The sequence below is a fragment of the Lagenorhynchus albirostris genome, chromosome 15 (genome assembly GCF_949774975.1).
Source record: "Lagenorhynchus albirostris chromosome 15, mLagAlb1.1, whole genome shotgun sequence".
NCBI lineage: Eukaryota > Metazoa > Chordata > Mammalia > Artiodactyla > Delphinidae > Lagenorhynchus > Lagenorhynchus albirostris.
The window spans coordinates 52724672-52739281 of NC_083109.1; the positions used below are offsets into that span (position 1 = coordinate 52724672).

Here is a 14610-nt window from a genome sequence, read left to right on the forward strand (position 1 = left end):
ATTATAAGTGACTCTGAACAAAGCCCTGAATTGAAAAGCCCAGTTCCATTTTTTAGATCCTTTGATGATATTTAAGGGGAAGCTGAGGACCAAAATAAAATGGTTACTAAGAAAAAAATCAAAGCCTAGGTAAGAATAATCAGTTTGAGCTCTGTTTTAATTAAGGAGGAGCCAAGCAATTTTGCTTCCCGATTTTCTTGATTCGTGTAAGTAGACCTCAGATAATAACTAGCTTTGAAAATCCTTATGAATTTGCAATTCATGTGAATTATGAAACTGAGGCTAAGCTTTAAGTAACTATCCAAGGTCACCTAAGTAGTCAGTGGCAGGGCTTAGCCTGAACCATAGCACATGCATTTTCCTATATTTCCCACGTTTATGTTAATCGACATACTTTGCACAGATTCATATGTGAGCATAGCTACATTTTTCATATTAGCTTTGTAAATAAGGACAAAATGGTATCAGCCAGGCAACTTTGTTGCTTGTATGTGTGCGTAGTGCATGTGTATTTTAAGCACTAATGATATAAATGAAGAAACCAACAATGTTTCCACTCATCCAGGAGGAATCAATTCTACATGAGTAGGCTAGTGGTTACTGCCAAAGCCACGTTAAATGTGTATACTTCATGGGAAAGGGTTGAAGTTAACTGTTCTAATGCCCTTTCATTTAAATCTAGAACACGTACCTCTCAAATACGAGCCTCTAAAAATTCTAGGCACGTTGTCAACGTCGATAATCTTAAACCAAGACTCTTTACTAGTCTCCCTTATCAAGGTAATATTTCTCTCCAGTTAACAACCAGGGGATTTATATATCTGTTACAAAGTCACTATGTAAAAAAATCTTGTTGGTTTTTTTTTTTTTTTGGCAGGGCTGGGGGGAACAACTAGATTGATAAAGAGGCTTCCTTTGCAACCAACTCACTTCTGTGTGGACGCTGAGACACATACTGGTGTTCATTCAGGATAGAAAGTGACATGACATGGGTGTCTACAGTGACAGTGTTTAAAGCTTTGCCTGCGGGAAACTGAGAAGCTGCTTTGGGTTGAAGCGTTTCCCTGCAAGAGTAGCCAGGTGACCACAGTCCTACCCCCTCCAACACACACTTCTTTAAACATAAATAGCATTTTGGACGTCTTTAATTCTTTGCTTCCAACACTGCACACATGCAGGTTCCAGGACTGGCAGACAGCCTTTTTTCCTGAACAGTAGGGTGGGAGATGGGTCCAAGGCTACCCACAGACTTTGCAGCTAGTGTCTGAAAACCACAGAGTGTATTCTGAGAATACAAGAGAAACTGACCTTTGTTTTGGAATGAACTTGCATCCCCTCAAGTGTTCGCCATTGTTTAAATTGCAGATCTCCCCTAACTTACCCCTGGACCTCTCACCAGGCAGCAAGGAGGCCTCTTGGTGGCAGCGGCTCTCAAGCCGCACTTCTGTTCTCCCCAGGCCCCACCCTGATCCACCTGGACTTGTAATGCCATCCTCCCCTCAGCCCCACGGGAGGACCCAGTTCTCCACAGCGCTCATCCTGGATGGAAACAGGTCTGAGGCTGGGAAGGGCGCCAAGCAGAGATGTTTTCATTGGTTTCTATTCCCTGTCATTTTTCAGGGAAAAGGAAACATTTGACCATCAGAAATTGTCAGGCAGACATAAAAGAGATTTAATTAATCATAAATACTCCTTTAAAGTTGTATTTGCACTGCCATTTTAAAAGGAGATAACACTAATAACATGAGAATGAAGTCTCTGTTAAAGGAAAGTGACGACATATTGTTCAAATTTCAATTACTTCTTTGCTCGACACTGAAAAACCATCCTCAATTAGTTACACACACTTACTGGGAAACACAGCGGTTCATCCCTCTGTCACATTCTCGCCCTTCTGTAGTTTATATAACTTCTCTTTGTTCAACAAACCACGGTACAATGTCAAGATGGAGTTTATTATGAAAATAGATCCATTAAAACCTACCTAAGAATAACACAACACTACAATTCTGTGATTTGAAAAGGAGGTGAAAGAAACGCCAGCACACCCTCTAGAACGGCTCAGGCTGGCACCTCGCCCCACCTCCAGAGGAAGACCAAAACGGGAATGACGAGGAGCAGAGTCATAGCCATGGCCTGCTCCCTGCCTTCCTAGGGCCCATTTCTGCCGTTTAGAGATAAACTAGAAATTCCTTGAAGTTAGGAACGTGTGTTGTTATTCACCACTCTCTCTTCCTCAGAGAGTGACTCAGTGTCCAACACGGAGCAAGTGTTCGGTAATGCTGGTTTCCCACCATTACCGAGTGTTTCCACTGACCCTCCAGCAGGGCCGCTCCAGCCCCCAGATCACTCATAACCCTGGGGCTCTCAAGGAGGCACCTGGGCAGGGCCTCTGGTCACTCACTGGATAAAACCCAATAACGTCCCCATCAACTGAAACCCCTGGTCTCCAGACCATGACTCAGAGCCCAAGCAAGTGACCGGAAACTCCCTGGGGCCATCAGGACTTGAAATGACCAAGGGTCCTATATCGGTTATGACTCCAATAAGGAAATAGTAATCCCAGAACAGAAAGATTTTATATACACGGAAGCAGGGGGCCCAGGGAGCAAAGGTCGGGAGAACGCAGCACTCACCACAAGGCGTTACAGACAGGAGCTTCCATGAGAGCCGCTGCTGGTGTGCCACCTGCCACCCGTCTGCTTCGAACACCACAGACGACCCAGCAACTTCTCCCCCACCTCCCACAGCTGAGGAGAACCTAACCTGGAGCTACAGGAAAGGACCAGGGAAATACAGCTCCAGGCTTTCCCTGCCATAAGGGCACAACTTGGAAGGGCAAGCATCTAGCTGGCTACCCAGCCAGGCCCAGGCGCCCCACTGGTGCTGAACACCACCCCCCACAGACGTTCTTGACCTCATCAGACCCAAGCCAAGCTCAAAGATATCGGCTAACAAAACACTGAACACTTTCTGCCAGATTATCCTCAAAAACAGTCACTGGAATCTCTGCAGTAACTCTCTAAGCCTCTTCTGAGCTTAAACTGAGTACAGACAGAATTTTCCTCTGACATGCCAGTAAACCCGGCCCACACTTCAATCCAGCTCTGCCAAGGAGCTGATACTTCCACGGGCCCCTCACCAACAGTGCCAGCTGATTCTTCCAAGTGTCAACATCTTTGGGCTGAACTGAGACATAAATACTGATAAAGAAGACCTTTTTCTGAGCTTATGTTGGATATGTTTTTCTGTTCAGGCCACCACTATAAACAACATCCCTAGACTAACTAATTTTGCCTTTTTGAAGCAAAAGTTAGACTTTAAAGTACATGTATTGCTTGCTGGCACAGGCTGGGGGAGTCTGCCCAGCACTGGAGGCACAGGTAGGGGCAGGGGACACCTTTGGGCTGGGGAGTTAGTGCCAAGGCCTAGATGATACATCCATGGAAAGACCAGTTACATACGAGGGTAATGATCAAATAAATGTATCACAGATGATGGGAGAGGAGAGGTAGGTCCAGGGGAAGGGGGAAAGCGAAAATGAACCATGTGATCTGAACTGTAATTGGACACATCATGCTTTTTATAGCTACCTTGTTAGATAGCGAACTATAAATGTACATGCGCACACATGCATATATCTAAATACTGTACGCATGTGTGGAGGAGAGTATACACACACGTGAGTCTCCTAAGTACATCCATTGAAAAGGCTTAGTTGCCATAATGTCCCAGTAGCCATGGACATACAGAGCACTCAGAACTTGCTTTCTAGAAACTATCCTCGGGTTTCCCTGGTGGCACAGTGGTTAAGAATCCGCCTGCCAATGCAGGGGACACAGGTTCGAGCCCTGGTCCAGGAAGATCCCACATGCCGCTGAGCAACTAAGCCCGTGCGCCACAACTACTGAACCTGCGCTCTAGAGCCAGAGAGCCACAACTACTGAGCCCGTGCGCCACAACTACTGAAGCCCGCGTGCCTAGAGCCCGTGCTCTGCAACAAGAGATGCCCCTACAACGAGAAGCCCATGCACAGCAACGAAGAGTAGCCCTCTTATTGGAGAAATGACTGACTCCAAGGCTGGGGAAAAGAAAGATCAAAATAAGCATGAATGGGGACTTCCCTGGCGGTCCACTGGTTGGGACCCCACGATTCCACTGCAGGGGGCATGTGTTTGATCCCTCATCAGGGAACTAAGATCCCACATGCCGCACGGTGCAGCCAAAAAATAAAAAATATAGCTACATTAAAAACAAAAGATAAGCCTGAATGTGTTGTGCCAAAAAAGTAAAGATGATATAGACACGTCAAAAGTACACGATGGGGGCTTCCCTGGTGGCGCAGTGGTTGAGAGTCCGCCTGCCGATGCAGAGGACACGGGTTCGTGCCCCGGTCCGGGAAGATCCCACATGCCGTGCAGCAGCTAGGCCCGTGAGCCATGGCCACTGAGCCTGCGTGTCCGGAGCCTGTGCTCCACGACGGGAGAGGCCACAAACAGTGAGAGGCCCGCGTACCGCAAAAAAAAAAAAAAAAAAAAAGTACACGATGGCTCCCACTGGCCAAATCTGGGACAACCTCAGCATCAGAGTAGACAATGACAGTAATGGATTATAACCCAATGAATAAAGTAAGATCTATAAGTCTGGTGCTGGGAAGGGAGGGAGCAAAGAAGAAAAAAAGCTCTACCTTACAGTGGGACACCAGCCAATAAATGCAAAATAAATGATGTGACTAGAAAACTGTCCTTTGGTAACCATCACACTAATTGATTCAGGTAAGACACATCAAAGGATGCTAAAACTCACGGGTAAAAGTTTAATGAAAAACAGCCTCGTAGCCTTACATAGCCTCAAAATATTTCCCATCAAACAGTTATTTAATAACTACAAAAGGTTAATTAATTAATTTTACAGTGAAGAAACCTGGCAGACACCTTCTCAACTAATGATAACCGCTAACTAACATCTCTGGAAATGGGACAAATCAAAATTGTGTGCTCTCCTATTACAAAACACCTAGGAGGACGCAGCCCCAATTCTGCAGTCCTGCCAGACAAGCCCAAACTGAGGGACATTCTACAAAAGTAACTGGCCTGTTCTCTTCAAAAATGTCAAGGTCATGGAACACAAAGACAAGGAACTGTTCCAGATTGAAGGTGACCAAAGAGCCACGACAAGCAATGCAACCTGTGAGCTTGGGTTGGCTCCTGGGCCTATAAAGGACATGATTGGGACAAGCGGCAAAATGTGAAGGGGGTCTATAGATTGGGAGGTGTACGGTAACAACGTTCACTTCATGACTTGGGTGGGTGTATGGTGACTACACAGGAATGTGTCCTTGTTTTTAAGAAATACACAGGGAAGTATTTAGGGACACTGGCTACGATCTGTTCCCAAATGGGTGAGAGAAGAAAGAACATGTGTGTGGTGTGTAGAGAGAGACGAATGTCACAGAACATTAACATTTAGGGAATCTGGTGAAGGGTTGGCACAGGATTGGTAGGGACCCCAGACACCCCAACCACACAGTTCTGGTCACACCCACTGGGGGCAGCTCTTAAGACAACCCACTTGGGCCAGCCGACTGGACTGAAAGGCGTGTCAGTAGTGCCTCTTTTACCCCAAGTGCTAAGTGGCATTTGATCATCTATGCCAAGAGTAGAGACCAGGACACCACAAACTCCTAAGGGAAAGGCCGTGTTGTTTATCTCTGAACCCCACGCCCACACCACATTTAGGCTCTTATAAATGCTCAAACATTGGGTGCTCAACCAATATGTGTTGAATACAAGCTCCTTATGTGGGCCGAACAGTGTCCCCCCCAGATTCATGTCCACCAGAGCCTCGGAATGTGGCCTTATTTGGAAATAGGGTGTTTGCAGATGTGAGTAGTTAAGGTTCAAGATGAAATCACACTGGATTAGGGTGGGCCCTAACTCCAATGAGTGTCCTTACAAGAGACAGAAGAGGACACGTGGAGACACAGAGAAAGCCATATTAAGATGGAGGCAAGATTAAAACGCTGCATCTACAAGTGTGGAACACCCAGGATGGCCAGCAGCCCCAGAAGCTGGGAGAGAGACCTGGGACGGGTTCTCCTGAGTCTCCAGAAGGAACAAACCCTGGCCACACCTTGATTTTGGACTTCTGCCCTCCAGAACTATGAGAGAATAAATTCCTGTTGTTTGAAGCCACCCAGTGTGTGGTACTTTATTACAGCAGCCCTGGGGAATGAATATTCTCCTCAAAAAATATGTAAAATGGCTTTGTCAACAATACTAAAACCTCACTTAACATGTTAACTTAATTAAGGTAAATCACTTTAACATATTCGTATCTCAGCTAAGTGAATATGACACAGCATCTCACACCACATACCACATAAGCATCGTTTCTTTATGACACTGAGAGGCTCTTAACCTGCCCTGGGAAGAGTAAAGACTGTCAGAGGTGCACGTTGGATTTTTTTTCCTTAAGAGACAAATTGACTTCTAAATTACTGACAGCCTACTATATGAATGGCACAGTTTTAGACGTTCTGACGTGTTACAAATAAACCACAATAAAAAACTTCCTGGAATAGGGGTTAAAATGTGGGAATGAACACGATATTTAATAGGCATGCATTTCCAGCCATGAATCATACCACACACACAGCACAGTGATATGTAAACCTCTCATGTAGAACTGGGTCATGTGAAACTTTAAAATGCAGTGAAGTGGCCCAGCTGGCCAATGTTACTAAATGAGCACAAGATCTCTCTGTGATTTAGGGTAGAGACAGTACACACATTTGGATTAGAGGACTAGAAATAGTTAAACTACGCTGAGCTTCTGCAGAAAACACAGTTGCTGTTTTTTCAGTTTAGTCAGTGAAACATAAAATAATATTGATGTCTGAGAAGGGCTTTCGATGGGAACAGCAGCTCACATTCATCAAGAGAGCACTTACCCTTCCTCCAGAGCATTTCACGTGGAGCCACAGGTCTATTTATAACGGCTGGCACAGGGCACCACAATGGGTGATTGTATTGTGCAGCTGTTTGTGTGTATCAAGAAGGGTGGCCGTGGACAGCCTGCACTTTGATGTTTCCCTTTTTTGGAGATTTAAAATAACATTTTAAAAACTGCCAACTAGCAAGGTCACGAAATATTTTTGGATGGCACGGGAACGAGTGCACAGTCGCGGGCCCTTCAGATCGGTGGCCTGGGACTCAGCCAGCGAGCCCAATTGCACAACATCCACCACGGCCAGCTCTGCAAGTTATTTGCCTGGAAGCGCTCACAGACTACCCCTTCCTGGTAATGAAAGTGCAGTTGACACATCAGCAGAGGGTCTCCCTGACAGGGAGGACCCAAGGGGATGAGGATTTCCCTGGCAGCCTTGCTTCCCATAGCAACCACTACCTCCAGGCCTTTTCGCTGCCCTCACCCCACAGCTCCCCCAAACCCCGGCCGTACCAGCTGCATTTTCTCCGAGCGCTTTCCACTGACATATCACGTATTTGTCTAAGATGCGTGTCCGCGTTTCAACTCCCCCATTCTACACGTATGGTCCACAAAAGCAGGGACAGGGCAGTGTGTTTGTTTTCTTCACTGATGGATCTACAGAACCGAGACTCGGGCCCAGCATGTAATATTTGCCGAGTGCATACTCGTAAAGTGACTTAATTTAAGTAGCAGAGACAGTGGTTTCAGGAAGCACATGGGAATCCTGAGGACCAGTGTTTGAGTCCAGAATTCTCCCCCCACCATAAAGATTCCAGTTTTGTTCACACATTCACAGCCTGTAAAAACAGAAATGGACTTCATAAAATACTTGACTTCCTCAAACTGTGGTAGGACGCAAAGACTGATACCTCACAGGGCTCAATTCTGAAGTCATATTCATCCAAATTGTATCTCTGCAACTCTTAAGAGCACTGCTCATCCATCCGGCAAACCTTCCTGCTGGAGGTGTTAGACTTGGGAAGCACTGGTGCTAATGAAAAGCGTGGCCCTAATTCAATGAGTATTAAAAGCATCAAGTTACGCAAAAGGGACACTGTATTGTGTACAACAAATGACTCCTGAGATTTTAGTCTTTTTCAGGGTTTTATCTCAGTATATCATGAAAACCTAACGATTTTAGGTAAATAAAATTCAACTCACCACTCAGAAATTCTGGAAGGTCAGGAAGAGGCAGAGATCAGGGCCCCAGTGGAAGGGGAGGGGGCACAGGGCAGAGGGAGGAGGGGACACAGTGGGGGTGTCCTGGGGGATTCTACCGAGCCTTCCTTCCATGCTGTACAGGCACAGCCAGGCTCAGAAAGCTGGTTCTACTCAGCAAATTCACAGGTGAGGAAGCCTTTAGAAATGCTTTTTTGGGGAAAAATTCACTAGTGGAATAAAGGTGTGGCTTCCTAAATGTGAGTAACTCTTTATCAAAGATGCCTGAGTAGCGATAAAGCCCCCTGCAGGTATGGGCAAGATGACTGGCTTACCGAGGACCCCAGGCAAACGGCTTTGAAGCTACTTCTTAACCCTTGATGACCAGCAGTGTTTGAAACACACAGGCAGGGAGCTCTTTGCCAGGGCTTGGGAATATTAAAGTCGACAACAAAGAGAGAGCAGGTCAAGTTCCCCCACAGACTCTTCTTTTCCCCTCAGAGGTCATCTTCAGAAAAATATGCGATACCCTGGATGCTTGAATAATTTCCTCAATATCAGAGCTCAAAACATTTACAGAACACCTGCCTCGTGCACAGCTGTTTTCCTACCTGCACAAAAATTCTGTGGCTCCAAAGCAAATTTAAAAGGGGCGTTAGTCCTCCCAGGAGTCAGAATCAGCCCTCAATGTAAAAAGCAGAATTCTGGGGCTTCCCTGATGGCGCAGTGGTTGAGAGTCCGCCTGCCGATGCAGGGGACGCAGGTTTGTGCCCCGGTCCGGGAAGATCCCGCATGCCGCAGAGTGGCTGGGCCCATGAGCCGTGGCCACTGAGCCTGCGCGTCCGGAGCCTGTGCTCCGCAACGGGAGAGGCCACAACAGTGAGAGGCCCGCGTACCACAAAAAAAAAAAAAAAAAAGCAGAATTCTGACCTCAAAATTGGTCTCCTGGGAACACTGGGAGGCAGCATATGATCCGCGATGACCAGGCCAACAGACGCCCCAATTCATCTCTGCATCAACAGCAGGCATTCAATGCCACACCCGCACGTAGTGGGTGCTCAGGAAACGTGCTTCATTGTTATATGGAGCACAGTGAAGGCCAGAGACGTGCAGAGCTTTACATGTTTTTATTATCAGTCCCACAGCTGACAAGCAGTCCACACCCACCTTGCCCAGTCCCTACCCCTGTGATTTCTGAAGTTGCCTCACCACAGCAACCCCCGCCTGCTTCAGGCCTGGGATGAGATGAACACCAGTCCAGGAAGACCTGCTTTGAGAGCCACGGCCAGTGCTGACGCGGGGCTGGTTCCAGCAGAGCTCTGCCTAAGACCTCAGTTCTTTCAGGTCACCTGCAAGGATGAAACCCACCCCAACCTTATTCTGCTACTATTTTACATCTATCATAGGTTCGGCAGATAAAATAACATGATTTTTTTAAACTGATGCTTGTTTGCTCATTTAAAAGGCAATAAAAAAAATATATGTATATATATATATATATATTGCTGGAAATACCTAACAAAGGGAAAAGTATAGGGTAATGAAAAAAATAAAGATGATCAGCAACCCCAACCGGAGAGATCAACCCACTCTTAACTTCCTCACTTCCTTTCCACCATTTTTAAATAATAGCTTTATTGAGATAAAATTCACATACCATACAATGTATCCATTTAAAGTATAGAAGCTGGTGATTTTCAGTGTATTCACAGAGCTGTGCAACCACTGGCACGGTTGATGGAGAACGTTTTCGGAGTCCTAAGAACAAACCCTGTGCCCTCCAGCAGCACACGCTCCTCCTGTCCGCCCAGCCACTGGCCTCCTCCGCATGCCTCCCAGCACCAGCCCCTCCTCAAACCCATCCTCCAGCGACTGCACTTCCACACCCTGCCCTGTAGGGAAGTCTCGACTCTACTCAGAGGTTTAACTAATTCCGAAGCTGCTGCGAGAACATATGAGGCTCCACTTACGATATCCTCTCCTATCTGAAATGTCATTGTTAAGGGGTGATTCCTTGTTAGTAATAAAAAAAAAAAATTTGATGACGACAAGGACTACAGGAAGAGGGACATGGAAGCATTTGCTATGCGCTCCAAAGTACCAAGCACTGTTCCACAGCACATTACACAGAGAATCCCGCTACATCCTTCTCACAGCCCAGTACATAATGGACTGCTACCAGCCTCATTGCAGACGGGAAAGCCAAGGCCTGGGAAAACCAAGGTCACAAAGGCTTAGAAAAAGAAAGCTGAAATTTGAACCCCGAGCAGTGTGACACCAGAGCTCCGGCCCTTAACCCTACACATGCTGCCTCTTCCTTCACAAAACTCTAAAATGCAGTCATGCCAGAGTGACATCACAGGGGAAATAACTGATGGGCACTTTCCCAGAGAGCCTGGGAAGAGATACTCGGTGGGATAAAGGACCAGGGGTTGGGACACTGTAGAGAGCGGACTAGACAGGCGAGCGCTGTGAGAAGTGCAGGCAGAATTAGGGTTACTTAAAATACATAGATCATACCAGTCTTAGTATTTTGTCCTTGCCAGGAGAGGGCCCCTAGTCTTTTAGTCAAACTAATTATTGCTAATTAAGTTTGTCTCTTTTAATGAAGGAGCTAAAAGTCCCTGAATTAAAAACCGTGTGGCAAAGGGTAAGGGAATTGTGTGGTGAGGGGATACAACCAAAAATACAATGACTAAAGTAAGGCTTTGATCTGGAAAGCAATTCACTAAACCTATCAGCAATGGCTACCTTTAAGGATGGGAACAGTGAATGCTTTTCATTTCCACTTTATACATTTCATACTGCTGTGTTCTTATAACAAACTTATACCACTTAGGAAGTTGGGGGAAAAAAGATATAAAAAGGCAGGTTGGGGGGAAGGGAGAGAAATTCTGAAATAATAAGTAAGAAGCTTGGCAAAACTTCTCCAAAAGCAATGAAAAACTGGACAAATTTGTCAAAAGCAACCATTTCAGGAATGGAAATCAACTGAAGGCATACAACAAATTCAGAAATATTCACTCCAAAATAACTACAGAACTTTGCATCCCAGCAGTGTATCTATGGCATTTTAGTCTGGTGTGCTCCACCCCTCACCCCAGCTCCATCAACAGTGTTGGATCCACCAGGGCAGGACAAGCTGTGAAAACTGGTGGCTCTGCTGCTGGGGGGGATGACTGATGTGGAGTAGAGCACATGCCCAAGGGCACTATCATAAGCAACAGTGATCACAGAAAATTATACAAGGCCAACATCTCCGCGAGCCTTAGGTCACAATACTGACTGGGATAAGCAACAGACCAGCAGACTAGCCAAAAATACATTACGTACATGCAAAAACAAGAGAGCCACAGTGGGTAAGGATAAGCTCCCACATGTCCCTGGTGTCCTCAAAGGGTACACACATGCAGGAGAGACCAGAGAGGGCCCTAGCTATCTACTCATCCCTGGCTGAAGTGAGGCCTAGCACCTGCACAGAGGAGGTAAAAGAAGGTCTGGCAGAAGGTAAACCAAGGCAGACCTGTAAATGGCCTGAACTTTGAGTGCATTCCTCAATGCACTCCACAGATCCACTGCAGAAATGATGAAGCTTTGCCAGCTTAAGGTGTTTAAACTAACTCTGAACAATCACTGGCTGACCATTATGCTATGCTGACCCAGGGGCAACCCTTAGTAAGCCAGGCTTAAACATAAAAACAAGAAAAAAAAAATGAACAGAATTAGCAGCAGCTGCATACTGCTAAGAAGAGAGACTCTCCAGAATTAACCAGGCAAGTCACAAATAAAAAGCAACAAAACTTGATTTTGTCATGGGTGAACAGAATCTAGAGTTGCTATATTATGCGACCTAAAATACCTGGTTTAAAAAATAAAATATGAGACATGCAAAGAACATAAAAGTACTGTGAACTATACTCAGGAAAAAGGGCCATCAATAGAAACTCTAAGGGGGCCCAGATGTTGAACTTAACAAAATTCAAAGCAGCAATTATAAACATGGTCAAAGAAATGAAGGAATCTGTGTTCAAAGAAAAAAGGAAAGTATGAACACAATGACTCATCATATAGAGAATATCAAAAAAGAGATGGAAATTATAAAAATAAACCAAATGGAAATTTTGGACTCAAAAGTACAATAAATAGGGCTTCCCTGGTGGCACAGTGGTTGAGAGTCCGCCTGCCGATGCAGGGGACATGGGTTCGTGCCCTGGTCCAGGAAGATCCCACACACCACGGAGTGGCTGGGCCCATGAGCCATGGCCGCTAAGCCTGCGCGTCCGGAGCCTGTGCTCCACAACAGGAGAGGCCACAACAGTGAGAGGCCCGCGTACCGCCAAAAAAAAAAAAAAAGTACAATAAATGTAGTGGAAAATTCACTAGAGAGGCTCAATGGCAGACCTGAGATGGCAGAAGAAAAAAAGCAACAAAGTTGAAATTATCCAATCTGAGGAAGAAATAAGAAAGAATGAAGAAAAATGCACAGAGTCTCAGAGACATGAGGGATACCATCAAGAATATCAACATACGGGACTTCCGGGAAGATGCTGGAAGAGTAAGACACGGAGACCACCTTCCTCCCCACAGATACACCAGAAATACATCTACACGTGGAATAACTCCTACAGAACACCTACTGAACGCTGGCAAAAGACCTCAGACCTCCCAAAAGGCAAGAAACCCCCCACGTACCTGGGTAGGGCAAAAGAAAAAAGAAAAAACAGAGACAAAAGGATAGGGACGGGACCTGCACCAGTGGGAGGTAGGTGTGAAGGAGGAAGTGTCCACACACTAGGAAGCCCCTTCGCGGGCGGAGACTGCGGGTGGCGGAGTGGGGGAGCTACGGAGCCGCGAAGGAGAGCACAGCAACAGGAGTGTGAAGGGCAAAGCGGAGAGATTCCCACACAGAGGATCGGTGCCGACCGGCACTCACCAGCCCGGCACTCACCAGCCCGAGAGGCTTGTCTGCTCACCCGCCGCAGCGGGCAGGGCTGAGAGCTGAGGCTCGGCTTCGGTCGGAGCGCCGGGAGAGGACTGGGGTTGGCAGCGTGAATACAGCCTGAAGGGGGTTAGTGCGCCAGGGCTGGCCGGGAGGGAGTCCGGGGAAAAGTCTAGACCTGCCGAAGAGGGAAGAGACTTTTTCTTCCCTCTGTATTTCCTGGTGCGCGAGGAGAGGGGATTAAGAACGATGCTTAAAGGAGCTCCAGAGACGGGCGCGATCCGCGGCTAAAAGCGCGGACCCCAGAGACAGACATGAGACGCTAAGGCTGCTGCTGCCGCCACCAAGAAGCCTGTGCGAGCACAGGTCACTATCCACACCCCCCTTCCGGGGAGCCTGTGCAGCCTGCCAGGGTCCCGAGATCCAGGGACAACTCCCCCGGGAGAACGCACGGCGCGCCTCAGGCTGGTGCAACGTCACGCCGGCCTCTGCCGCAGGCTCGCCCTGCACTCCGTGACCCTCCCTACGCCCGGCCTGAGTGAGCCAGAGCCTCCGAATCAGCGGCTCCTTTAACCCCGTCCTGTCTGAGCAAAGAACAAACGCCCTCCGGCGACCTACACGCACAGGCCGGGCCCAATCCAAAGCTGAGCCCCTGGGAGCTGTGAGAACAAAGAAGAGAAAGGGAAATCTCTCTCAGCAGCCTCAGAAGCAGCGGATTAAAGCTCCACAATCAACTTGATGTACCCTGCAGCTGTGGAATACATGAATAGACAACGAATCATCCCAAATTGAGGAGGTGGACTTTGAGAGCAAGATTTATGATTTTTTCCCCTTTTCCTCTTTTTGTGAGTGTGTATGTGTATGCTTCTGTGTGAGATTTTGTCTCTATAGCTTTGCTTCCACCATTTGTTCCAGGGTTCTATCCATCCGCTTTTTTGTTTTGGGGGGTTTTTTTCCCTCTTAATAATTATTTTTTTATTTTAATAACTTTATTATATTTTATCTTATTTTATTTTACTTTATCGTCTTTCTTTTTTTCCTTCCTCCCCTCCTTCCTTTCTTCCTCCCTCCCTCCTTTCTTTCTTTCTTTCTTTCTACTTCTACTAATTCTTTCTTTCTACTTTTTCTCCCTTTTCTTCTGAGCCGTGTGGATGAAAGGCTCTTGGTGCTGCAGCCAGGAGTTAGTGCTGTGCCTCTGAGGTGAGAGAGCCAACTTCAGGACACTGGTCCACAAGAGACCTCCCAGCTGCACATAATATCAAACGGCGAAAATCTCCCAGAGATCTCCATCTCAACACCAGCACCCAGCTTCACTCAACGACCAGCAAGCTACAGTGCTGGACATCCTATGCCAAACAACTAGCAAGGCAGGAACACAACCCCACCCATTAGCAGAGAGGCTGCCCAAAATCATAATAAGTCGACAGACACCCCAAAACACACCACCAGACGTGGACCTGCCCACCAGAAAGACAAGATCCTGCCTCATCCACCAGAACACAGGCACTAGTCCCCTCCACCAG

At 46.9% G+C, this 14610-nt stretch overlaps 1 protein-coding gene and 1 long non-coding RNA gene across 2 annotated transcripts in view; both read right to left on the bottom strand.

Annotated features, from left to right (window-relative positions):
- ADCY9 (adenylate cyclase 9) overlaps nucleotides 1-14610 on the bottom strand; it is a 130593-nt gene that overhangs the window by 70368 nt on the left and 45615 nt on the right. The gene's annotated exons all lie outside the window — the stretch shown is intronic.
- Nucleotides 9261-10322, bottom strand: LOC132504929 (uncharacterized). Its single transcript, XR_009535171.1, has 2 exons — nucleotides 9806-10322; nucleotides 9261-9497 (listed from the first exon to the last, which is right to left on the bottom strand). It is a non-coding gene; the product is annotated as an uncharacterized LOC132504929 (long non-coding RNA).